Consider the following 26707-nt stretch of genomic DNA (forward strand, 5'->3'; position numbering starts at 1 on the left):
CCTGAGGGATTATACTCAGTTTTGCCGGATAGGTGATTCTTGGTTGTAGTCCTAGCTCCTTTGTCCTCTGGAATATCATATTTCAAGGCCTCCAATCTTTTGATGTAGAAGGTGCTAAATCTTGTGCTATCCTGATTATGGTTCCACAATATTTGAATTGTTTCTTTCTGACTGCTTGCAATATTTTCTTCTTGACCTGGGAACTCTCTAATTTGGCTATAATATTCCTGGGAGTTTTCCTTTTGAGATCTTTTTTAGGAGGTTATCGGTAGATTTTTTTTAGTTTCTTTTCTTTTTTAAAGTATTTTTTATGAAATTTATTTATTAATTTTTAGTTTTCAACATTCGCTTCCATAAGATTTTGAGTTTTGAATTTTTGCCCCTATCCTCTCCTCCCATCTCCCTAAGATGGTGTACAATCTGATATAGGCTCTACTTATACATTCATATTGAACATATCTTCACATTAGTCACGATGTAAAGGACAATTTTAACTAATAGGAGGAACGAGAAAGAAGAAAAAAACAAAATAACAAAAGAAAAGCAGAGCAAATAGTATGCTTCCATCTGCATTCAGACTCCAAAGTTCTTTCTGTGGATGTGGATAGCATTTCACTAAGCATCAGTCCATGCAGGTCTTTCCAGGTTTTTCAAAAGTCTGCCTGCTCATCATTTCTTATAGCCCAATAATATTCCATTACATTCGTATACTGCAACTTGTTCAGCCATTCTCCTATTGATGGGCATCCCCTCAATTTCCAATTCTTTGCTGCCATAGAAAGAGCTGCTATAAATATTTTTGTACATGTGGATCCTTTTCCTATTTCTGTGATCTCTTTGGGATATGGACCTAGAAGTGGCATTGCTGGGTCAAAGGGTATGCACAATTTTATAGCCCTTTGGGCATAGTTCCAAATTGCTCTCTAGAAGGATTGCCTCAGTTCACAGCTCCACCAACAAGGCATTACTGTTCCAGTTTTCCTACATCTTCTCCAACATTTATCATTGTCATGTTTTGTCATGTTAGCCAATCTGATAGGTGTGATGTGGTACCTCAGAGTCGTTTGCATTTCTCTAATCAGTAGTGATTTAGAACACTTTTTCATGACTATAGATAGCTTTAATTTCTTCCTCTGAAAAGTGGCTATTTATATCCTTTGACCATTTATCAATTGGGAAGGATTCTCTCAATTTCTATTTTACCTTCTGGTTCTAGAATATCAGGGCAGTTTTCCTTGATAGTTTCTTGAAAGATAATGTTCAGGCTCTTTTTTTGATCATGGCTTTCAGGTAGTCCAGTAATTTTTAAATGATCTGTCCTGAATCTATTTTCCAGATCAGTTGTTTTTCCAATGAGAAATTTCATATCGTCTTCCATTTTTTCATCCTTTTGGCTTTGTTTTATAACTTCTTGATTTGTCAGAGGCATTAGCTTCCATTTGCTCCATTCTGATTTTTAAGGATTTATTTTCATCAGTGAACTTTTGGACTTTCTTTTCCATTTGGCCAATTCTGCTTTTTAAGGCATTCTTCTCCTCATTGGCTTTGTGGACCTTTTGCCATTTGATCTAGTCTATTTCATAAGCTGTTATTTTCTTCAGTATTTTTTTAGGTCTCCTTTACCAATGATTTTCTTGCATCACTCTCATTTCTCTTGTCAATTTTTCCTCTACTTCCCTTACTTGATTTTCAGAATCCTCTTTGAGCTCTTATATGGCCTGAGACCAATTCATATTTTTCTTGGAGGCTTTGGATGTAGGAATTTTGGTTTTGATGTCTTCTTCTGAGTGTATGTTTTGATCTTCCTTGTCACCAAAGTAGGTTTCTATAGTCTGAGTTGTTTTCTGTTCTTTGCTCATTTTCCCAGCCTATTACTTAACTTTTTAGCTCTTTGCTAAGATCGTGCTCTGCTTCCAGTGTGGAGGGTGCACTGTCCCAAGCTTCAGGAGTTTTTGTGAAGCTGTTTTCAGAGTTAACTTCTAGAGACCTGTAAGTTCTTCCAAGGTTGTGTTTACTTCTCTCCTGGCCTATGATCTGGTCTGTGAATGCTCACAAGCACTCTTTTCTGCCCTGGAACTGTGAGGAGGGTTTCTTCTTCACTGCTGCCACAAGCTCTGCTATTCCAGTGCTCTTCCTTGCCCTAGGACTGCTACTCAAGACTGTAACCCAGATCCAAGTAACAGACTCTTGCCTCAGTGCTAGCAAAGAGACCCCTGAAATCTCCTGACCAGTTGTTTGATTCCCTTATGATCTGTGGGTTGAGAGCTCCAGAAGCAGCCACTGCCACTGCTGCTACTGATTCAGTCACTCCCATAGCCTGACTGGTTTGCTGGGGCCTGGGCTATCCTGGCGCTGTCAGGACTGTGATCCTCCTTCACCCAGGTTCAAGAGACCTTTGCTGCTGACCTTCTACATTGTCTTAGGAGTCTGTCAGCTGAGAAGTATGGAAATTGCCACTGCTGCCAGTGATTCAGTCCAATGAGGCCTGCTCCGGATTTGCTGGGTCCTGGTCTGTGCTGGTGCTACCTGTGCTGGACTGCGCTCTTTTCCCAGCCTAGTGCAACAGATCTTTTCTGTCAGCCTTCCAGGGCTGGAAATTTGTTTCACTCTGTCTTTTTTTGTGGATTCTGCTACTCTAGAATTTGTTTAGAGTCATTTTTTAAAGGTATTTAGAGGGGTTTGGGGCAGAGCTCAGAGGAGTTTCTGCCTGTACTCCATCATCTTAGCTCTACCCCCAACTTCACTTATTTCTTAAGCCATTGAGGCGAGGGGACAAGAGAATTGGATAAATAAGGACAAACTTTGAATGTGTGGGTTAAGATGGATGTTCACTGGCAATGAAATCCTTGATCAGAGTGTGGGAAAAAAGAGAAAGGGTACCATTATTAACTCAACTGGTCTCCACTCTGGGAAAACCAGTGAATCTTGGACAGTAGAGCATGGTGGCATCAGCCAACTTTGAAATCTACTTTAAGGCTATGAAACCTACTGTTAGATCCTTATGTAATAGTTAGGGACTAATAGTTGGAGAAAAAAATAACATTCCAAAGAAAATTTATCGTATGATCTTTAAGTATTTTGTGTATAGCAATATGCTTAATGGTTTTCCATTTCAGAGTTCATCTATATATACCTCCTGCCCCCTTGCCCTCCAACTCCGCACTGTGGAAGCATAGAGTCTCAAAGTTGGAAGGAATCTTAAAGGCCACATATTCTATTTTGAACAAACAAACTGTATTCCATTGTACAAACGTAGTCACCTAGGGCCTCTTCTTAACGTGGTAATACCTTTTTAGCTCCATCTCTCTCCCCTTCTCCATCCTCAAGTCCTGTTGTGGGGAGGGGAAGAGTTAAGCATTTATATAGCACCTACTATATTACAGGCACTGTTCTAAGAGCTTTACACATATTTCATTTGATTTGCACAACAATTTTGAAGTAGCTGCTGTTATTATCCCCATTTTATAGTTGAGGAAACTAAGACAAACAGATTTAAGTGATTTGCCCAAGGTCACATGGTTTGTAAATGTCTGAGGCAGAATTTGAACTCAGTCTTCCTGACTTCAGACCCAGTGTTCTATGCATTACATCATCTTGCTGCTTCTCTGGATTGTTCTCATTTTGGGGGATGACTAGTCAAATGGCCCTACAGTTTACGAAGGAAACCTACTTTACCAAAAAGACTTTCCTGATTTAGAACTCCTTTACCTGATGCTGAAAACATTTTCATGGAATGTGGACAAAGTAAGGGAAATAGACCGTGGGAAAGATTTAAACCTGGGAAACGCTGAGGTCTGGTTCTCCTGCTTCTGTCAGTCCATGGTATGAAATCTTAGGATTTCTGAGAGTCTTATTATAAGATTCATAAGACAGGACTCTCATAAGACTTATGTGCCAATTTTATCTTGTCTCAAGTATCTGTCAAAAGACGTAAAGTATCCATGGTGAGGTATATAGTCATTCTTGAATTTGAGATATGTAATTAAGATTCCTTTTATTGAATGATAATGTGGCAGTTGGGCCTGATAATAGTTTTGAATGTGAAATACCATCTTTGAGAAAGTTAGATACTTTATTGTAGGACTTTTTTGTTTGCTTGTTTTGTTGTTTAGGAAAAACCTTGTTGGGTTATCAATGACTAATGCTTTTTTAATCCATATTTTTTCATTTGAGAGGTGGCTTGGTAGAGTGATTAGAATATAAATTCTGTCAGAGGAGGGATTGTTTCACTCCTTGTATTTGTGCCCCCAGTGCCTGGTACAGTGCCTGGTATAGTCCCTGGACATAATAATACTTGTTGATTGATTGGTGGACTTGGAGTTAGGTAGGCCTCAGTTCAAGTTCTGTGTCTGGCACATACAGATTGGCTTTGTGATCGCAGGCAAGTAATTTAACTTTCCAAGTACTTTTCTAAGACCAACAGTTGCAGAACAGTCTATCAATTAATCAGTAAACATTAATTAAGCTCCTATTGTGTACCAGGCACTGTGCTAATGCTGAGGATCAAAGAGACAAAAGACAGCCCCTGCTCTCAAGGAGCTTACAATCATGCAAACAGAGACAAAGCAGACTATAAATAAAATAAATAAGAAATAATTAGGGATGGCACTAGACTTAAGGGGGGTTGGGGAAGGTTTCCTGTAGGAGGTGGAACTTGTCTAAGCATCTCAGCTTTTGTGTTTGGCTGCTGAAAACCTGTGTGAACTTTAGTTCACTGCAAAATAAAAGAAAAAAAAGATTTGAAGTCCATCCTGGCAGGAAGCAGAGAACCAACTTCAGGGCAAGATTCCCTTGATGTGTAAATACTTCATAATTTATAAGGATTATTCTCACTTAAGAAAGCATTGAAGTCACTATTTTAATATTTGATCACATATCAGGTACTCTAGTAGCTTTTACTTTTCATCCGATCACATCAAGTATAATCACTAAACTTGACATCCTAGAGTCAGCCGACAGCAGACTGATTGTCTCAACACCTAGCCAGGTGCATCCAGCTGGAGGAGAGGACACAGAGTTCAGACAGCAGCTCAGAGGATGGAGTAGCACTTTGTTCTTTGCTTTTAGCTCCACGAGTTCTCTGGCTCGGATGAATTATTTTATGGGAAAAGTGGCCTTTTTCATGTAGAAGAACATCTATGAATGTTTAGCATCTCTAGTTTATGTCTGTAGAGGAGGATTTAAAAACTCTCTATAGTGTGTTATTAGGTGTAGAGACTGAACCATTACTCACTGAGCGTCGGTGGATAGACAGCCAACTCTTGAAACCAGGAAGACTTGGGTTCAAGTTTCCCCTCTGATATATACTAGCTCTGACCCAAGCAAGTTATTTAACCTCCGTAAGATTGTCAATTGCAGAAAAGATGCCAGCTTATATTGTTAGAGGACGTTCTCTTACCCAGGAGTTCCTTGTGTCAGCAAAATCACTCATCAAGTTCCTATAGGATGGGACTTGCAAAGTACTGGGTAATGCTGAAAACAAACTCTCCAAACAGAGTAGAGGAGGTCACTGTGACCTGCTCCCTGGAGATTTTGGCAAACCTCAAGAAAGGTATGTGGCATAATCAGTTGGTTCAGCCATTTACTAGATAAGACTTCTAGATCTACTCATACATCCTGCATTCTTGGTCTAAAGAATTTCTTTTCAAAGGAAAACACCCTTAGGCATAGTAACATTGCTTTCTTATGAGTCACTAACTGTGAATTAATTTAACACATCCCTTTCCCTTATGACAGCTAGCTAGGAGAATGACCTTGAGAGAATAGGTGTTGTAATGGAGTGTGGGATGGGAAGGAAAGAAAGAGATCAATAAATGCAGTGGGATTGCTGCTCAGAAGAGTCAGGAAGAATGGGTAGCATGAAGGCCTTGGGCGACAGGGAGGGAATGTTTTGTGTATGTCACACATCCACCTAGGATAGGAGTGCTGTGTCTTAGAGTGAAAGGTAAACAATTATTGACTTCTAGACTGGATGGAAGGAATAAAGCTAGAGGCAAGCTTAGCTTTTGATAAATATCTGTTTACAATCAATTCAGTAAATTTTAATTTATCTCTTTGTCTTTAATCTCTTCCCTGAGCAACTCCTTCTACTGGATACTGCTAGATTAATCTCCCTAAAGCACAGCTAGGATTAACACCCCCATCTCCCACACCCATTGTTTCCTAGCATCCCTTTATCTACCGGATATAGGCTGTTGTAGTTGTTGGTAGTGGTGGTGGAGGTCCTTCTTTCTGGCATCAGGGTGGTGATGCCATGACATGTAAGTGAATTGGATTTAAGCTGACCTGATATAGGAGCTGATCCTTTGAACTACTCAATCTGAATTCAGTCTACTTTTCCAATCTCTGTTCTGGTATTCTCCTTCTTGAACCCTATTTTCTAGCCAAATTAAACTATATAATGGAAAGTTAAGTGACATGGTCTGTGAAGAGCTGGACCTGGAGCCAAGAATAATACCTGAGTTCAAATCCAGCCTCAGATACTTAACTAACTGTGTATGCCTTGGTAAGTCACTTTAACCTCTGTCTGCCTCAGTTTCCTCAGCTGAAAAATAATGGGGATAATAATAGCACTTACTACCCCCCCCCCCGTGGTTGTGAGGATCAAATGAAATAATGTTTGTTAAGTGATTTGCAGATTTTAAAGTGCAGCATCTGTACCTTTGCTTATGGTGCTTTCTCTGCAAGGACTGATTGCTCCCAGCTCCTCCTTTTCCTCTTTCTTAATGTAACAATGCTACCTCTCCTATTGTATTTTCATGTTACATGTAGTATATTTATTTCTATACATGTCTTATTTCCCCTGCTGGAACTTGAAAGCAGGGGCCACATCTTATTCTTTTTGGTAACCCCTGAAATATCAAATGAATGTTTGTTGGCTAATTGGAAATGAATGCAGTGAAATATGTTTAGTCATATGATTGCTTTGGTATTCATTGTTTGTGCTTATACTTTGGTGTGCTCTTTATGGACTTAGAAGTCTTTTATTGTAGCCACCCCCCAAAAAAAACCAGAATGAAAAACAACATATCCGTTAAATATGAATGCTCTGTTTCATCAGCTCTGATTGAATTAACTTGAGAAAGCAATTGGACATCATCAGTGCAGGTCCAAAAGGACCCAGGTCAACTTTTCACACTCTTAAGAACATCAGGAGAAGTAAGTAATGGTAGTAGTGCCTAATCCTTCTGGAAATTCTGATTACTTATTTAGAATCAGGACAATCTGCTTAGCATGGTCAGGGGTAGTATTTCATCCTTGGTGCTTGTGGATTGAATATGGAAACGTATCCTCTGCGCAGAAGGAGGAAGGAGCTTTCTTTTTCACTCCACAGAGTATGTGGAAACTAAGTAATACAGCAAAGAAGTCTTGCTATAACCAATATAAAGCAGACTTTTGGTGATAGTTTCTTGGGTGACAGAATGGTGATATCTTTGAAGCTATTTTGCCCCCATCCTTCCTTTTATATTCTAGATCAATGAAAGTCTTAGATTGAATGTCCCTGCCATATCCACCTCCCTAATAATAATAATAATAATAATAATAATAATAATAATAATAATATTAATTGTTGTTCAGTCCTATCTGACTCTTTATGACTCCATTTTGGGATTTTTTTGTCAAAGATGCTAGAGTGGTTTGCCATTTCTTTCTTTAGCTCATCTTACAGATGAGAAACTGAGGTAAACAGAGTTAAATGATTTACCCAGGGTCACACAGTAAGTGTCTGAAGCCAGATTTGAACTCAGAAAGATGAGTCTTCTTGATTCCAAGCCCATACTTTATCAATTGCACCACCTAGATGTCTAATAATATTAGTGCTTTAAGGTTTGTAGAACATTTTACATGTATTATCTTAATTGATCCTGACAACAGTCCTGTGAGGTAGGTGACATTATTTATCTCCATTTTACCAATGAAGAAAATGATAATATGTAGCCAAATTTTGTATATTTCACCACTTGTAGAATTAGAGCCTGGGAGAGACTTAGAAATTATCTAATCCAGTCTTTCATTCAACAGATGAGAGAACTGAAACTTAGAGAGGATAAGTGACATGCCCAAGGTCACACAGTATGTTATTGACAGATTCCAGGTACTTAGCTCTGAGAGATGGTAGCTGTCACACAACTGGAGAACACTACTTGGGAAAGGTGTGTCCTTCCCTGGATCCCCAAAATATACTCAGGAGCCTGCATGTTTAGCACCCAACCCCTCTTTTTGGTGCACCAATTCTCAGACATTTCTGACTCGTACTATAGCCCACGCTACTGTTCAGGGTAGTATTCTCACAACTAGGTATGGATACAACTGTATGATTGGGGAATGAGGAGGACATTATCTCTCTATTATAACAATGTGAACTAGGCAGTCTTGTGTCTTTATGTGGTGCACTCTTCCTTACTAAGAATTTGATGGCAACCAGAGGAGCTGTACCAAAGACAGCCCTGTACCTGACTAGTCATATGGCCTAGGACAGAGCCCTTAATTCTTTGGGAAATGAGGTGGTTAGACTACTAAAAGGTCCCTTCCAGTGCTGTAATTCTAGGACCTATCAGTTTTAGATCAGATACTTCTTTACATTTTATTTCCAGACCATAGTCCCTAAATTGGCTAGTGGTAATTATGCATCATGTATATTTCTTTTTTTAATAGAAATACATAAAACATTATTTAAGCTTCAAAATTATTTCCATATTTTTAAGAACATCTGTACTTTTTTCTCTATCTACTCCAATCCATTTTCTTTGTTCTTGATTTAATAACTTATCCTTTTTACAATTTAGTAATTTGTGCTTTGTGAAATCATAGTCAATTAAAATTGTTATTTAACAAATATAATTAATTGAGTATTCATTGCAAGAGATGTATAATAATTATTGTCAGGAACAAAGGCAGCCTGGTTCGTTGTCCTTTCTCAGACATTTTAATGTAGAAGATTTAGAAACTCTAATCATCACTTACCCATGTTGCCACAACTTTGACTGCTTTTATGGAATTATCTCTTGTTAAAAGGTCTCTTATTTTGGAATATGATCTTATTTAGAAAACAAAACAATAGCCAGTTAATCCAAATTAGAATTGTTAAATTCCATACCTTCCTGTTCATGTTCCATGCACATTCCAGAAAAAAAATGTTTTAAAAAAAGCAAACTTCGTTTCACTAGAATACTCATCACAGAGTCATTAGACACAAGAAGATATCATGAGATTATTTGATCCATCCCCATGTTTCTGATAGGTAGGAACAACCTAAAAAGCATTGTAATCAGTTGTATTCTTTAAAATATTCAGGGAAGGAGATCTTCTCACTTCCTCTGCTAACCTGTTTCATTATCTCAGTGCCTTTAAAATCAGAGAGGTCTTCTTTATGCCTGATTGCTATCTTTCTTATTGCAATTTTAGTCCCTTATACCTCATTGTACTGTTAGTAAAATGGAGCTGATTGTTGCCACTACTTTATACATTAGACATTTATACAGGTCCCTCTCCTTTAGTTTTTTCTTCATCAGTTTGGTTCATTTCAATTTAGTAAGCATTTAATAAATGCCTACTACATGTACAATATGGCCTTCGTGTGTGTGGATAGGGGGAGAAATCCATGGAAGGTGAGTGGAAATAGTAATAAGGTGGTTATTGCAGTGGTCTAGTTTAATGAAGGTCAGAATTAGGATGGTGCCAGTGGAAACAGAAAGGAAGGGAATATTTTTTATTCTTTTTGGTGAGGCAGTTGGGGTTAGGGAACTTGCCGACGATCACACAGCTAGTAAGTGTCAAGTGTCAGGCCAGATTTGAACTCAGGTCCTCCCGACCCCAAGGCCAGAGCTCTATCTACTGCACCACCTAGCTGCCCCTGGGAAATATTTTCTTTTAAATATTTTATTGGTGCCTTTTGTGTTTGCCTTATAGTTATTTCTCATTCATCTCTCTCTAGATCAAATTGTATCTTGGGACAAAAAAGAAGTAATAAGCAATAACTTCCCATAAAGAAACCTTGCCTGCTAATCTGTATGATAGTCTGTCCTAGAAGTACCCCACCTTTCTGTCATGGGGATGGAAATATGTGGCTGTATCTTCTTTAGTACCTTCCTTGATTTAGGTAGGAATAGATTTAAGAAGTTGTAGAAGTATCATTGAAAGGATTTGGCTCGGTGAGCTCAATGATCTTAGAAAGGCATGGAAAGACTTGCATGAAGTGATGAAGAGCGAAGTGAACAGAACCACGACAACATTGCATATAGTAACAACAGCATTGTTTTAAGAATGACTTTGAGCAACTATGTCGTTTTGACTATTATAAATACACAAATTAAAAATAAAGTACATGTGAAGAAAGTCGCCATTTGCATTTAGAGAAATAACTGATGAATAGAGGTATGTATAGAATAATTTTACATGTATATATGTATGTGTGTATATATACACATACACACACACTTATTTGTGTCTAATGGTAGCCATCTTGTATGGCAGGGTACAGGGGGAGGGAAGAAAAAAGGGGGAAAAAAAGAAGCATGATCAATTTGTTGCGTATTTGGAGCAAATAACAAGTTATACATGGTAGATTTGCAATTTTATGTGTAATCATCTTTTTTATTGTACTTGTTATGGAAATGCTTGTTTCGTTCTGTGAGTTGAAAATAAAATAAACTTAATAAAACATTAAAAAAAGAAGAAGAAAGGACTTGGCAATGAGCTGCATATTGGAAGGCAAAGGTAGAGAAGAGTCAAACATGCGTTTATCCTTTGTTCTTGGAGAAGACCATGGCATCGGGGAGTTGATGATATGACTTGCAATTGATGTTGATTTGAGTGAGGGAGGGCTGTGCCTAGAAGTACCTCACCAGACTCACTTTCTCCTCCAGAGTCATCTGGGTTCAGAGGCCAGATAATTCATCAAGCTGGCTGGAGATGGTTCAGCATGCCCTGGAGACCCTGGCCCTTTTAAGCTAAGGTCTTTTCAGGTTCTCACTTTGAATGGGGCAACACCCATTTAGTGAATAGGCCTCTTTAAGAAGTGAGTCAAGGAATGGCTCCTTTAATCCAAAAAAGAAAAAAAAATGGAACTAGGAGGAGAAGACCCTCAGAGTTGCTGGCCAAAAGAGAAACAGTTACTGTTTACATTCACTCTGAGCCTGGAGGGCCCCAAAAAACAACCATTAAGTGGTGCTTGAGCCTTGCTTATTATGAGAATGCTGTTTCTATTACCAAAAAGAAGGAAGTCAGGGAGAAGAGCTAATAATGGGCAAAACATGTTTGGTTTTGGACATGTCACATGTAAGGTTCTGGTAGAACATTCTCAGTGCAGATAGGTACCCTGCTAGACCATTGAAAATGTGGGACTGGAGCTCTAGAGAGAGGCCATCCTGGGAATACATATATGGGGGTCATTTGTGAAAATGTAGTAGTAGAAACATGACGTTTTATTCCTCTGAAATAGTAGGAAAGTGTGGAATTTTAAGTCATGATGGCTGGTGATTGAGGGATGTCAAGAAACTATCCTTGAACACCAATCTAAAAGCAAGTTCCCTGAAGTGAAGTGAGAAGAGCTAATTGGGGAAGGGGAAAGGAAAGAGAATAAGCATTATTAAATGCATGATATGTACCAGACACTATACTAAATGCTGTACAAATATTATTTCATTTGATCTTATTTAATATAGGTCAGAGCTATAGAAGATCAAGTGAGGGGGGAGATTAGATTCTTGGAGTGGTGGATAGAAGGTCCTAAGGGTCAGGAAGACCTGAGTTTGGATGCCACCTGAGACATTATCTGTGTGACCGTGGGCAAGTCATTTAACTTTTTTCAGCCTAAATCTTATCATTTATTTGTGAAATGAGGGTAATAATAGCACTGTTAGAAACAAATACATACTGAATGTAGGTTCTGTGCCTATAGAGTTGATCTTTGTCAGCACCTGTCTCCCTGTTAGGTCTTCCTCATCAAGAATCTGTGTGTATTTGTGTGTACATGTGTACTATGTACTTGTTCATACATGAACAAATGAACACGTGTGGTTTGAAAACTGGTCTTTCACTTTTCTTTACAGTAATGGAGGGAGACATCTGTCTTGAGAAAGGTGTTTGGTTTAGACCTCGAGAATGTACCTCTCATCTCTAGATTCAGTAATTTGATGGAATGTTCCTAATGGTATTTGGCTGCCTTAGAAGAAAAATGGCTTATTTGAGGGTTTCCACATAGAGTTTTTGAGACTTAATTTTTGTGAACAATTTGGCACTAGGGCAATTCATGTTAGTTATAAGAAGCTTATTTGTTGGCATTTTAGAATATAGTGTCCAGGAACTAGAACTAATAACATTCCATTAGAAATGTTCAATTCAGTGGTTTGTTGGGTTGGCACATCTCAAAGAACTGTTATAGCTTTTTGCTTCTGTAAGGAAATAATATCAAAGTCTGCTTTTTCCATCATTTACCACTTTCATTCTTGGTTCAGGGTTGTAGGCTAACGTCCTGCTTTTTCTTTTAAAAGAAAAAAAAATCACAGAAGAGGGAGTTCCCTGCATAAAACCAATTAAATTCTAACTTTTATCTCTTTTTATCCTAAGAAGTGATCCTTCCTCAAAAGCCTTTAGGGCAGTCAAGGCCAGATTGTAGAAAGTTAAATTGTTGCTTGCTGTAACTTTCTCTGTTACAGGTTTTAGTGCCAAGAACTCTTTGTCAGAGTTCCTAGTTCCCTGTTCCTTTCATTAATTTGGCTAATGCAAAACCTTGCTGTTTCCCATATATCTTTTTGAATGCCAAAATTCTTCTTTTTTTCTCCTTGTTCTCCTTCTTTTTAAGAGGCAAGGTAGCAATCTACCATAGTTACTTCATAAAGTGCACAGATTCAGAAGTAGGTGAAAAAAACTATTGGATTTGGAAAAGGCATTAGAGATAAATTAACTCAGAATATATGGTGAACCAGTAAAATATCCAAAGTATTTATCTTAGATCACACCATCTGCCATGGCTTTTCATTTATGTCTTTCAGTGGAGCCTGTGAGAAGGAGGGATCCAGAGACAGGCAGAGCAAGAAGCAGAAAAAGGAGGAGAGAGGGGGAGAGAGAGAAAGAGGGAGGGAGGAGAAAATGAGAGAGAGATAGAGACAGAGAAACAAAGAGAAAGAATGTGAATGATTCTTTTTTTAAAGTTTATAGGTTTTAAGAAATATTGATCTTTGGGGCAGCTAAGTGGTGCAGTGGATAGAGCACCAGCCCTTTAGTCAGGAGGACCTGAGTTGAAATCTGCCCTCAGATAGTTATTAGCTGTATGACCCTGGGCAAGTGACTTAACCCTGACTGCACTCTACCTCTGAAAGAAAGAAAGAAAAAAAGAAATGTTGATCTTTGATAATAACTATTTGGCAGATAAGTAGATTTTGGTACAAACTATTCTTGTCCATAAACCACAAATTGGGAAATAGTGCTCTAGTCAAATTTCTCTCACCCCTCAGTCAATCAGTAAACTAGCACTTTTTAATAGTTTCTTTTTTTTTTTGGAATTCAATTTTATTTTATTTTCAGTACTCCCTCCCCACTCCTCCCCTCCCCCTTCCCCCTCCCCCCTCAACTATCATTTATTAAACACCTACTGAGTGTCAGGCATTGTGCTAAGCACCTCCTGCGGTGAATTGATTAATCCAAGTTTATAAAACCAGAAAATATAGGGTTGGGGCACAGATGTAACTTTCATGACTCCAAGTTCTTCCACTGAATATGCAGTTTTGTCCTGAAAGTCATCTTTTGGATAGCTTTGTTTTTGATATTTTTGTTGGTACCCTTAGTCTATTACTTAATATTTTTCTTTTGCATCCTTAGTTCAGCTGTAATTCTGACAAGTCATTGCTATGTAATCTACATTTTTGTTGATTACTTTTACAAGAAACCAATGCTACTCTCATTCTTAATGATCTAACTAGGCAAAACAGGTGGTTAATTAATATTTGCTACATAATATTTGCCTTGATAAAAATGTTTTCTAAAATTTTAATTCATTATTTTGATCTTTGGATATTCAGAACCCGAACAAGCAAGAAGCCCAAATAACTAGAATCTTTTTTTTTTTTTTTGGTATTAATATGCAGTGGTAATGCATATATTAAATGATGGCCTTGAGGCAATATATCTGAGAGGACCTTCTGAATCATCAAATAAAGATTATCTTAAGTATTGCTTTAGCACTTTAATAGTAGTAATGAAATTTAGTATAGTTTATTGTACTTGAATTTTTTGAAAATTAGCAGACAATATTCAGAATGCCTACTTCTCGAGTGATTTTGCATAGGTGAAAGTGGTTTTTTTTTTGTTTTAGTTTGTTTTTTTTTGCTTTGTTTTAGTTTTTATCCCTGCCTCAGTACATGCTACTGGGTCTAATGTAAAACCAGCCCAAGAATGAATGTCATGCAGTTTGGTTTTCAACAAATGGCTTTATTAAAAGACCAGAAAGGCTACTTAGAGGGAATAAGATTAAACAGAGCCGGTCAAAATTAATGAAATGTTGCTTTAATTAGCTTTATTGGCCCCAGAATTGTCTGAATCCCATGACATTCAGTTGGCTGTTAACTGGGAGTTATCCTACCAAGAAAGACACATCTGTTGTCATCTTGTCCCAAGGGTTGGTGAGCTATCTTGGGTCTGTAGACAAAGGAGGAAAGCAGCCAAGTATTGGTAAGACTTGGAGACGGAAAAACAACAACAGCAACGAACATTTCTTAAGCTCTTCTTATATGCCAAGCACTATGCGAAGCACTAGGAATGCCACTAGAACGGTGAAATAGCTTCTACTCTTAAGAAGTACACGCTCTAATTTTGAGAGATAACACAGTATACAGGAGGGTAAGTTTAATGACACATGGCATGGCCTCCAAACACGTTAGGAAGCAGTGGTAGGGTAGCTGGGTCAGAACTGAGCTGAAAATGGATGTCTAATGCCTAGTGGGAAGTGGATAATTGGAATTTGGTTGGAGAAAGGGAAGCTCTGTGCATCTTGCCCTGGCTTCTGATGAAACTTATCCTGGTGGTCAGGGTCCTGTTGGTGAGACACAGTGAGAGAGGGAAAGGTCCCTGGCTTCCTTCCTGGGCATCTGATGGTGTCACTGGTCCCTCTAGTCTGACCATCTGCTGGTGAGCTCCCTCCCGAGTAAACAGTTCCTGGCTCTTGGCTGTGGTTGTTTATGTAGCTCATGTTGACATAGCACTTTAAAGTTTGCAAAACACTTTATGTATATTATCTCATTTGATCCTTCGACAACATAGTGAGGTAGATGCTTTTTATTAACCCCATTTTACAGATAAGTAAACCAAGGCACAGACAGGTTAAATGACTTGACCAGCTTCACCTACCTCATAACTGTTTGAGGCAAAACTCATTAACTCAGGTCTTTATGACTTCAAATTCAGCACCCTCTCCATTGTGCTACTGAACTGCCTCATGAATGCTGTTGATTTGTATGAGAGTTATTGCCTTATTCAAGTTATCAGCTATCCCATGACAGTTGTTGTTTACTGTGCTGCCCTTAGCGCCTTTTGTCAGGATGTTTATACCCCAGGTGTTCAGTGATAGGTTTGCTATCTTAGATTAATTCTATCTTAGCGCTTTCTTTTTCACTTAGCAAGTACTCCTGTGCCACCATATTTGTCTTCCCAATGCCTAGCCTTAATGTAGCTCTATGGTTTTCAGTACAATGGAATTTGCTGCTCTAATAGCACTGCTTCATATACATAGGACATATTAGTTCATATGCCAGTTCTTCTTGCTAGCTGTATGGCCCTGGGCAAGTTGCTTGACTCCTTTGGGCCTGAGTTTCTTCATCTGTCAAATAGAGGTGATAACTTGCCTGCCTTAAAAAATTGTTGTGGAAATCAAGTGATTTAATATATACAAAGCTCTTTATCCTTCACTTGTCCTACCAAAATGTCTTATTGTGACATGAAACAGACCCTGGGTGCTTGCAAGTTAATCTAGTGGAGCATAAGTTCTGGTAGGAAAGACTTTGAGTATGTTTTATTGTCCAAGGACTAGCTTTGATAGGCTCAGAAAAGTTAATCATTAAAAGAATAGCCTAGTCGGTGATGTATGTCAGTCACAGTAAATCATGAGGATTGTTGATTAATGCCAATTCTAGTAAAGTCACAGATCCTTGAAAAATGTACTAAATTTGAAGTAATGTACTTAATGAACCTTAAAGAGGAATATAAATATAAAATGATTATTATTCAAATTCTGATATAAATTATATATATATACATATATATATATATATATATATATATATACATATATTTAACTTCTTAAGGGAGTACGAACTTGATGATGGAATAGTTATTTGAAGAAGGAATTTGTGTCTTATAAAATGGTACATTACTCTCTGCTTTATAGTATTTTTCTTATCTCTGTTTTGGGAATTACACTTTAGTTTAAGATTGGAAGCCTACTAATTTCCAAGTCTCACTGAGCCTTGTTTCCTCCTCTGACAAAAGGGCCTAATCATCTTGGTTCTGCCACTTGCCACCTATGCGACCTGTGTGACCTGGAGCAAGTCACTTCATCTCAGTTTCCCCATCTGCAAAATAATGGTGAGACTAGATGGCCTTTAGCTCCCTTTCCAGATCTAGATTTATGATCCTCTTGTTCTCAGGAGTCCAAAGTAAATTCTGTAGAAATTGAAGACCTTGGACCTTGGTGGTTTGGGAAGAGAGTAAACTCCTGCTAAGCTATCATCAGTATTTCAGTAATCCCTACCAGGGGTCAGAGAGTTCTCAGGCAGGAGAATCTGTTTGCTATCCTACTGGATGTGTAGTAAGGGCCAGGGAATAGCCTTGGGCAGGTTGAGTAGGGGGAGGCAGTATAGAATGAACCGAACAGCTCAAATTTATACAAGGCTCTAAATGTTGCCAAGTGGGCTTCTCATGTCAAGCTTGCTATGTAGGTAGTGCTGATTTTATCATATCAGTTTTATAACTGAGGAAACAGGTCCAGATGGTTAAATGATTTGCTCTTCTAATGAGATAGGACTGGAACCTGTGACTCTTTGTCTCTTCTTTGTACAACAGCATTTTTTGTTTGTGTCTTAACCTTCCTACCTTTGTGACCTTGAGCAAGTTGCTTCACATTTCTGGGCCCCAGTTTCCTTATTTGTAAAATGAGGGGATTGAACTAGATAACTTCTAAGTTTTCTTCTAGATCTAAATTTGTATTTGTATGATAGATTATATATATGGAATATTTCAAAGGCAAGCATTTAGAATTGGGTGAATTCCTGCACTACTTCTGCCTAGGAGCAGCTAGATGGTACAGTAGATTTAACTGTGGGCTTGGAGTTAAGAAGACCTGATCAAATCTGGCCTCAGACACTTACTAGCTATGTGACCCTGGGCAAATCACTTTATCCCTGCCTTAGTTTCCTCAGCTGCAAAATGGGAAACATAATAGCACTTACCTCCGAGGATCATTATGAGATAGTATTTATAAATTGCTTAGCATATACTTAGTGCTTAATAAAGCCCTTCCTTCTTTCCTTCCTTCCTTCCTTCTTTGCTTCCTTCCTCTATACAGAGATCTGATGGATTTAGGTGAGAGACAACTGAATTAAGAGTGGATTCATTATGCCCACATTTATTTCCCTCATTAGGGAAAGCTTTGGGGAGAAACCAACTATATATCCAATATTGCTTTATTAACTCAGGTTAATTAAGGCTATTAACTTCAGTGTATTGATGGAAAGTATATTAATAAAGAAGGGGAAATGTACTAGATAAATTTGATTAAGTGCAGAAAATGTTGATATTAAGATGTTTCTCTTTTTCAAGAGATCAAAGGGAGAAAGGCACCCTGTTTTTCCCTTCTTGTCTCCCTGTTTGTCCCACCTGTCCTTCCTACTTGGAATTCACCTAAGTAGCCTTTGGTGAATTGAACCCATCTTCATCATTAATTAATTCAAACTTATTCTTTCTTTTGTCCCAACTTTTCCATAGTCCAGTATGGTAATAATAAGGGAAACATGTCTGGGTGTGTATTATCGTGGTTTCGGATTTGATTTTTAAATGCTTATGAGACACACCCTTTGGCCATTTGCCTAATACTCTACCCAGTGTGAGGTGATGTGCCAATATGACACTTGCTCTGACAAGTTTTATGTGTGTTTATGATTACGACCTTTAATTAATATAAGTACATTTGTATTTTGACAGTAGACAGATAATAAAGATACCAGTGCAACAACTTTGGCAGGCGATAACTTCTGAACACTGCCATTTTATAGATTTCTTCTCAGCTTGGAGCCCTGGAGGCCCCTGGGGACAGGTGCTTGTTACTATCTTCCACATCTAGAATAGCCCTTTTCAGTTGAAAGAATTTTTAGGGGAGGAGAAATAGCAATGAGAGGAACCAGAAATCTTTGGGAACATTAATTGTGAAATGCATTTTTATATGGCTAACTTATTTTCTTTTCCGCAAAGCTCATACCAATGGAATGCTAGTGACCTGAGAAGTTTAACATGCAGCGTTTGTTCACCTAACAGGCTTCACCAGACCTGTATTTGACAATGTGCCTGTGTATTTATGTTAAGGATAGATCACACCATTTGTGTAGTGAGTTTTTCAGTTTCTACACATAGGTACATCTGTTTGCAGAGATTCCTTACACTGAATGATAGAAAGCAGAGTGGATTTCGGCTAAAGCCTAACCTCTTATGGTTTTCTGTACCTCCCAAATGCTTAGATCCTCCTTGATCCCTTTACCCTGCAGCTGCCTGGGTTCTAACCCTGGGATTATGAACTCCTGTTGAAATTATAAATGTGTATGCATATATTATCTATGTATACACACACATATCTTGTATATGTATACGCATATCATCTATGTATGGGTACATAGATGATATGCGCATGTATATTTATGCATATACTGTATATGTTTGTATAAATACATGTGTGTAAATAAGTGAATATATTTATGTATATATACATATATATAGTTTAAATGTTTATAATTTTAATCCATAGCATAGAACCTCTGATAATCTCCTAGACCTTAAAAGTTAGAAGGGGTATTAATCCAATCCCTTTATTTCACAAATGAGGAAAGCTAAGCTCTTAGAAATAAAGCAACTTTCCTAAGGTTATAGATAGTTAAAAAAATCTTGTGACTTGGCCCCATTTGGTCAGATCTCAGGACTGTGTTCTTTCCATACGGTGCTCCGGTTACCCTTCTTCTTTCCCTTCAGAGCCTCATTCAAGACTCATCTCTTCTCTGAAAGCATTAAAGACCAATTGCACCTGGCTGATACAGTCAGAAGCTTCCCTCCCACTCTGTCTCCTTACCCATCATCACCACTTTACAGGATCATAGATCTAGGGCTGGAAGAGAATTCAGAGGCCAACTAGTTAAGGCCTCTCATTTTGCATAAAAGAAACTAGCATTCAGGGAGAACAAATGATTTACTTACCCAGGGTTACACAGGTAATAAGGTAATAAGCATTAGATATGGGATTTGAATCATCTCATCCTTCTGAGTAGTTAGCTCTCCTCTCTGGCTGAAGCTGTTTATTTATATGCTTTTTTCAGTTGCATTCTGGACATTTGTCTGTGTCTGTTCTGTTTCTTCTCTTTAATTTCTTTAGGTCTTTGAGAGTGTCTTAATATAGTTTGAGTGAGGTTTGGGGTTCTAAAGTACAGTACAAGGAGAGACGGCAGTCTCCCTTACATACCATATATTTACAAGCAGGAAGATACTCAGGACTCCTGTTGGACAGAAAAGGGCTTTTACAAACCATTAGAGTGGGTATTGCTTTGACCAGGCCACTCAAGGGATTTCAGCTTCCCCAAGCTTCTTCATTACATTACTGAACAGTAGCCCACTGTGGTCCTTTCAGGGAGACTCTGCTATTTACTTCCCTAGGAATTTGTCCAAGAGCATAAAAGATACTCAGGAAATGCCTAGCTGACTGGTTTCCTATGATCTGCTTTTCAAATGCACTTGTTTAAAACATTTTTTAAAAAATTGTCACATAATGAAGATACTGTTACAAGCTAATTACCTAGAAGATTATTAAGGGGTTTTAGTGTCATATAGCATATGCATTATTTAACAGATAAGAAATGGTGAACATTGCAAAAAAGAAAAAAATATATAACTTTGCTAGTTGAGAGATATCAATACCCAGAATACTTTGTTGTTTATTTTCTGGGAAAGAAAATTAAAGTGTGCATCATTGGAAAGCCACAGAGTAATTTTGAATTTAATTAATTTAGTAAAAGTCGTACCCTTTCCATCAAAACACTATACAACAAGACTCAAAAAAACCTATTTAAAGCTAATCAACCACCACAGTTTTTGTTAATGAGTTGCATCATTTATCTGGCCTCCTTTTTATTTATGAATTGTCCCTGCTTTTAGCTTTCAGATTTTTAATTGCAGGTCACCCTGCTAAATGCTTTATACCCAGATTAGAATTGAATATGCAAAAAAGAGCAAGAGAGGAATGAAATTGTCAAAGCAATGACATTTTAAAAAAATCAATCAAATAAAATTGTAATTTCATGAAAGCTGCTGACTGGTTGGTGGGAAAAGGGAAGAGTCGGCTGCTCTAAAGGCACAAGAAGCATCATTTCATGAGACACTAGGTTATCTCACTTTGTATCATTCATCATGAGCATAGCAAATGAATCTGTTATGGAATAATTGCACTTTACGAATCTGCATCTGTTGCACAGGATGAAAAAATAGAGAAATATGGGAAACTTGACAAGATTTTCTAAACCAGGCCAACATGTAAATTAATATATTTGGTGATGTAAATGAGAAAGTAGACATGGAATACTAGTGAAGTATGTTGAAAAATATGATTTAGAATTCAGAAAAATGAAACTGAAAGTGTTTATTACAGCAAAACAGTGACATTAGAATGTAGGTACATAGAGGGCTAACCTAGGAGCCAGAAAGACCTGAGTTCAAGAACTGCTTTTCTCACATATTAGCCATGTGGCCCTTGGCCAAGTCACTTAATGTCTCAGTGATCCAAGTAGGACGGTTAGGTGGCATAGTAGATAGAGTGCCAGGCCTGGAGTCAGGAAGACTCATATTCCTGAGTTTAAATCTGGCCTCAGACACTAGGAGCTGTGTGACCCTGAGCAAGTCACTTAATCCTGTTTGCTTCAGTTTCCTCATGTGCAAAATGAGCTGGAAAAGGAAATGGCAAACCACACCAGTATTTTTTCCAAGAAAACTCCAAATGGGGTCACAAAGCGTTGGACGTGACTGAAAAGGACTGAACAGAGAGCTCTAGGATGGTAAATCTTTAAGGCAATCAAGTTGCAGAGAATTTTCTGTCTTGTGTTAGTAGAGAGAATATCCCCATTTAGCAATTCTCCATACTATACAGATCCAGTTCCTATCCACTTTCCCAGTATAACATGAAAGTTTTTTAATGTTTTACTGATGGGCCACCCTTGTCCTATTTCACTTTTACTGCTGCTTTATAACTCCCTGACCTCCTCCGCCTACCTTAACCCAATAGAAATCTCCCTTGTAACAATGAGTTCTTTAAGAAAAGAATTGGAAAGTGATAGGTTCATCAAGTTCTAAATAATATTGGGGGGCAAATGAAATTGACTGTATTTCAACAAAGAGGAAAGAAATGGTTACCAAACATGGAACTTATTTCATATCAGCTCTCTTTATACAGTCATGTCAGAGATGGTTTAAGCCAAAAGGCATCATCAAAACCAATGTAGAATAGAAATTCAAGATGAGAAGACAACTATGTGTAATCTCAACAATATGACCCACTAAAATAAATTATTCTTTCAGAAAATAAGAAGGAAATGGGTTAAAATAAATACATTGTTAATTAGTATCACAATTTAGAACCGTTTAAACAATTTAAAACAATGCTCTTAATGATCAAACCAAGAGGGACTCTAGAAAGTGCTTCTGCAGTCAAACACTTAATTCTTCATACCAGGCAGAGAGAACTGGTAGCCAAGGGCAACACTGGTTTAGAGAATAAGGTCATTTCTAAATTATTTTGGAGGAATACAGGAGAATAGTACAGAAAAAGGCAGTTGATAGAAAAACTGAATCTGCAGAAAGCTTGGTGAGAGGTCCAACTAAACCAGATAATCCCAAGGGTATTTAGAAGGAACAGGAAGGATAAGAAATAAACAGATTTACCAATGTTTGTACAGAAAATTGTTTTCATCATTAGTGATGGTAACACTACCACATTTGAATTTTTGTGCTGTAGTATCTGATACGAGGAAAATAGAAATGTCATTTAAGAAGATGAAATTAAGAAGGGCAGCTAGACCTGACCAGATACTTTCAGAAGAAGTGGTGACATAATTATAAAGACATTTAGGCATTAATATTCAAGATAATTACAAAGATGAGAGTCTTCTACTATGTTGGAAATGATCACAAATGGTATTATTTTGCCCTGAAGTACCAACAATACATCAGCAATAGCAGTGTCAGGTCTCAAAGTATAATATGAAGAAGTTATGATAAAAATTATTTAGTGCCAGTCAAAAAGTAGAGAAGTTGGTCAATAGAAACAGATAAATAAGACCCAGAAGCAATCAAACTTAGTAACATAGTATCTGATATACCCAAGTACAGCAACTGCTGGGGTAAGTAATTACTATTTGAGAAAAAAAAAGTGATGGAGAAACTGGAAAGCACTTTGGCAGAAATTAGGCTTAGACCACCATCTCTCAGTAATACTACAGTGAGCTCCAAATAGAAACATAGTCTAAATATAAAAGATCATATTATAACATGCTATATCACATTTATAATTATGTATATAGTATAATATGTTATATATAATACACAATTAAAGGAAAAGGGAAGGAGATACCTTTTAAACTACAAATACAAGGCAATTTCTTGACAAAATAAGGAATAGAAAGGGTCACAGTACACAAAAGAGAAATTTTTGATTACATAAAATTGATAACACAGAAGTTGAAGGGAAACAGTTTGAAAAAATCTTTGCAGTAAATTTCCCTGATAAATATCTATGACATATAAAAATTAATACAAGGATATAAAAACAAGAGCTGTTCCCCAATAGCTAAATAGTAAAAGGATGTGAAAAGGCAGTTTTCAAAAGAAGTGCAAGGTTCCAATAACCATATGAAAATGGCTAAATCACTAATGAGAAAAACATACATTAGAACAACTCTGAGATTCTAACTTATACCTGTCAGATTGGCAAAGATTGCAAATAAAGAATTGACAATTGTTGGAGGAGTTATATGAAGACAGGTGTACTAATGAACTGTTTGGAACTGTGAAGTGCCCCAAATCTTCTGAAAAGCAATTTGGAACTGTTCCCAAATAGATGCTATTTGTGCATAAATTTTGACCCTTTGATATAAGGATCCACAGTAGGTATATATCATAATGAGATGGAAGACAAAGGAAATCTCTCTCTCTCTCTCTCTCTCTCTCTCTCTCTCTCTCTCTCTCTCTCTCTCTCTCTCTCTCTCTCTCTCTCTCTCTCTCTCTCTCTCTCTCTCTTCATCTTTATATATAATATTCTCTATATAATTTATATACTATGTGTGTGTGTGTGTGTATATAAATCTCTATATTTCCCTCTCTCTAACATCATATCTTCTCTATTTCTCTGTCTCTGTCTCAACATTTTTTATAGCAGAAATTTTTGTTGTAGCTAAGAATTGGTGCCCCACCAACTGAGGAATAACTGTGTGAATTATAGCATAGAAATGTAATGCCATAGTATTGTGCCATAAGAAATGACAAAAACCTGGAAAGACCTTTATGAATTGATCAAGAGTGAAGTGAACAGAACCAGGAGACCATTTTATACAATGACTAAAATAATGTAGAAGAGAACACCAATTCAACACTTGGGAATTCTGATCATTATAAAGGTCAGTGATGACTTTAAAGGAGGAATCATGCTAAGTGGCACAGTTCATAGAGTGTCAAGCCTGGAATTAGGATGACCTGAGTTCAAATTCTGCCTCAGATACTTAGTGGCAATATGACTGTGGGCAAGTCACTTAATTGCTCTCAGACTCAGTTTCTTCAGCTGTGGAATGAGGATAATAATAGCACTTATGTCAGGATTGTTTTGAGAATAAAATGAGATAGTAGTTGTCAAACACTGTAAACCTTATACTACATAAAGCTGTCATTATTATTATTATTATTATTATAATCATATGCTTCCCACCTCTTGTCAGGGAGGTGATGAACTAGAGGTGCCAAATGAGATATGCATTTTCCAAATGATGGTCTTTATCATGTAACACCAGCAACTATCTACCTGTGTGCCTTTCTCATCTCTGTAAAATCCTTATGAGACAGACCCCTATGTGTATTGGAACTATCCTTGAGAAGAACATGAGATGAACAGGTTAACTTTTACAAACACTTTTCTATAATGGATCACATCTTCATAAGAAAGAAAAAAAGGTAGGAATGTGGGAAGGAAGGAGAGAAAGAAAGAGAAGGAAGGGAGGGGCAAAGGGAGGAAGGAAGGAAGAAAAAAGGAAAGGGAAAGAAAAGAAAGGGAGAAAGAAAAGGAAGGTAGTAAACAAGCATTTGTTAAGCACCTGCTATATTCCAGGTATTGTGCTAAGTGCTCTACAAATATTATCTTATTTGATCCCCAAAACAACCCTGGGAGGTAGGTGTTATTATTGTTATCTCAATTTTATAATTGAGGAAACTGAGGCAGGAAGAGGTTAAGTGGCATATTCAGGGTCACACAGCTAATATCTGAAGCCAAATTTAAACTTAATTCTTTTTGAATCCCGACTCAGCACTCTATCTATTGTGATTCCTAACTACCTCCATGTTTACATGATTGATTGATAGGAACAAAAGGAGGTGATTTTGCTGTGGTTATTATTATTAATATTATCATCATTATCGCTACTGTTTTTTTTCTGCCTAGACTTGTGATTTCATTGGTTTAATGAACTCCATATGAAACCTCCCATAATGTGACTGTTTTGTAACTTATTGTTTAAGAGAGGTACTGTTCAAATGTTGACTTAGGGACACACAAATAGTCCCAAGTTGTCCCCTTCCTGCAAAAGCCCATCCTTTTAACATATCTGTTATTCCTAGGATGCTATAGGCTTGTAAAACAGAATACCATAATCTCTTTACCCAAAGAGAAAAGTTACATGATGACTGAAAGCAAGCTTCAGTGTATTACCAATGATGATTTTTGCATGATAAAAAATGGCATTAGAAGTATCATGGGGGAGATGCATACCTGGAAAAGCAGATGAGATGTATTAAAATCAAGAGATAACAGGTTGAAAGTTCTAATGTTGAAAATTTCAATACACTGGGGTCGATACCATGTAGAGGAGCTATAGAAAGACATGGATGAGGATTGCACCAGATGGGAAGTCATGGGTGGGATGCTAACTGAAATAGTGGAGGGAATGCCTTATTGAGATCACTGATGACTTGGAGTATCTTTTAGCTACTGCTGGAGATTAACATTGGTTGAACTAAAGACAATGTTGTGATTCAGTGTTGGTCTGGGTCATATTTTGAAAAATTACCAAAAGCTAAAGCATTTAATAGCTTCCTTTTTGTGTCAGTTTTTGTACTCATTTTTGTATCTAATTCTGGTCCTTAACATTTAGAATCACAGAATTTTAGCTCTGGAAGGAATCCTAGAAATCATGTGGTCCAACCCCTTCATTTTACAGAAGAGGATACTGTGAGATAAAATGACTAAGTGACTGGCCTTAGGTCACATTGCTAGTTATTAGCAGAGCCAGAGTTATGGCCCAGCACTCTTGACTCCCAGTTCTGTGCTCTTTCACTTACACTAAGATGCCTCTTGTGTCTCAAAGGAGAAGCCCATTAATTGTGAAGATTTGATGTGCCATGTGTTGTGATGGTATTTAATTTGAGATAATTGTCAAAATGAATGTTGGGAGAAATTAATCACATCCCTCTTCTTCTTAAGCTGTTTGACATTAAATGATTTTCCTATCTTTCAAATTTCCCCCTTGGGCATAGTGATCCAACTTTTATTCTAAATGTAAATAAGTCCCTCCTCTCTTATGAGACCAAATGAAGGAATTCTTATTTATGTTGGCAAAGTCACTGATTTTCAGTTTTTCCTCTTAATACAAATATTCACATAATATGACATGTGTCCTGCTGTTATAGAATTCATTTGATTCAATATTTATGAAGTGCGTACTGTATATAATGTTCTGATGTTACTAATGTTCTGATGTTACAAAAGACAAGATCCAGGAAGTAGAAGTATTCAGTCTGAAAATGTGGGTTGGAGGTGAAGGAGGGGAGGTGGCAGTTTAGAAAGAAGGATCAGGCACAGGGGATTTTCATCTAGGAAGTAGTATCTGAACTTGTCTTTGAAGATTTTCGTCAGATAGAAGAAAAAAAAATCTTCTTTAATGACTTATTTCATGTCACTCCCCTTCAGTCACTTTGAGTTCCAGCTAAAGAAGACTGCTTATGGTCATATGAATTCCAACTCCTGCCCCTCTGAATCCAAACAGGTCATTCTACCAAGTTGTCCCAGAATGCACTCTTGTTTTCTTCCTCAATGTCTCGTTGCTGCTCTGCCTAGAGTAAGCACTTAGTAAATGTTTTTGGAATTGAAATTAAGTTGTATGGAAACAGAGAGAATTTGTATGGCAGAAATGTAAGATGAGGTTCGGAAGTTGGAAAC

The 26707-nt window shown here is 37.5% G+C and overlaps 1 protein-coding gene across 1 annotated transcript in view; it reads left to right on the forward strand.

Annotated features, from left to right (window-relative positions):
* Positions 1-26707, forward strand: part of ZBED1 (zinc finger BED-type containing 1) — a 356755-nt gene that overhangs the window by 94585 nt on the left and 235463 nt on the right. The gene's annotated exons all lie outside the window — the stretch shown is intronic.

The sequence above is a fragment of the Phascolarctos cinereus genome, unplaced genomic scaffold, assembly GCF_003287225.1.
Source record: "Phascolarctos cinereus isolate Bilbo 61053 unplaced genomic scaffold, phaCin_HiC Scaffold_726;HRSCAF=1367, whole genome shotgun sequence".
NCBI classification, from domain to species: Eukaryota; Metazoa; Chordata; class Mammalia; order Diprotodontia; family Phascolarctidae; genus Phascolarctos; species Phascolarctos cinereus.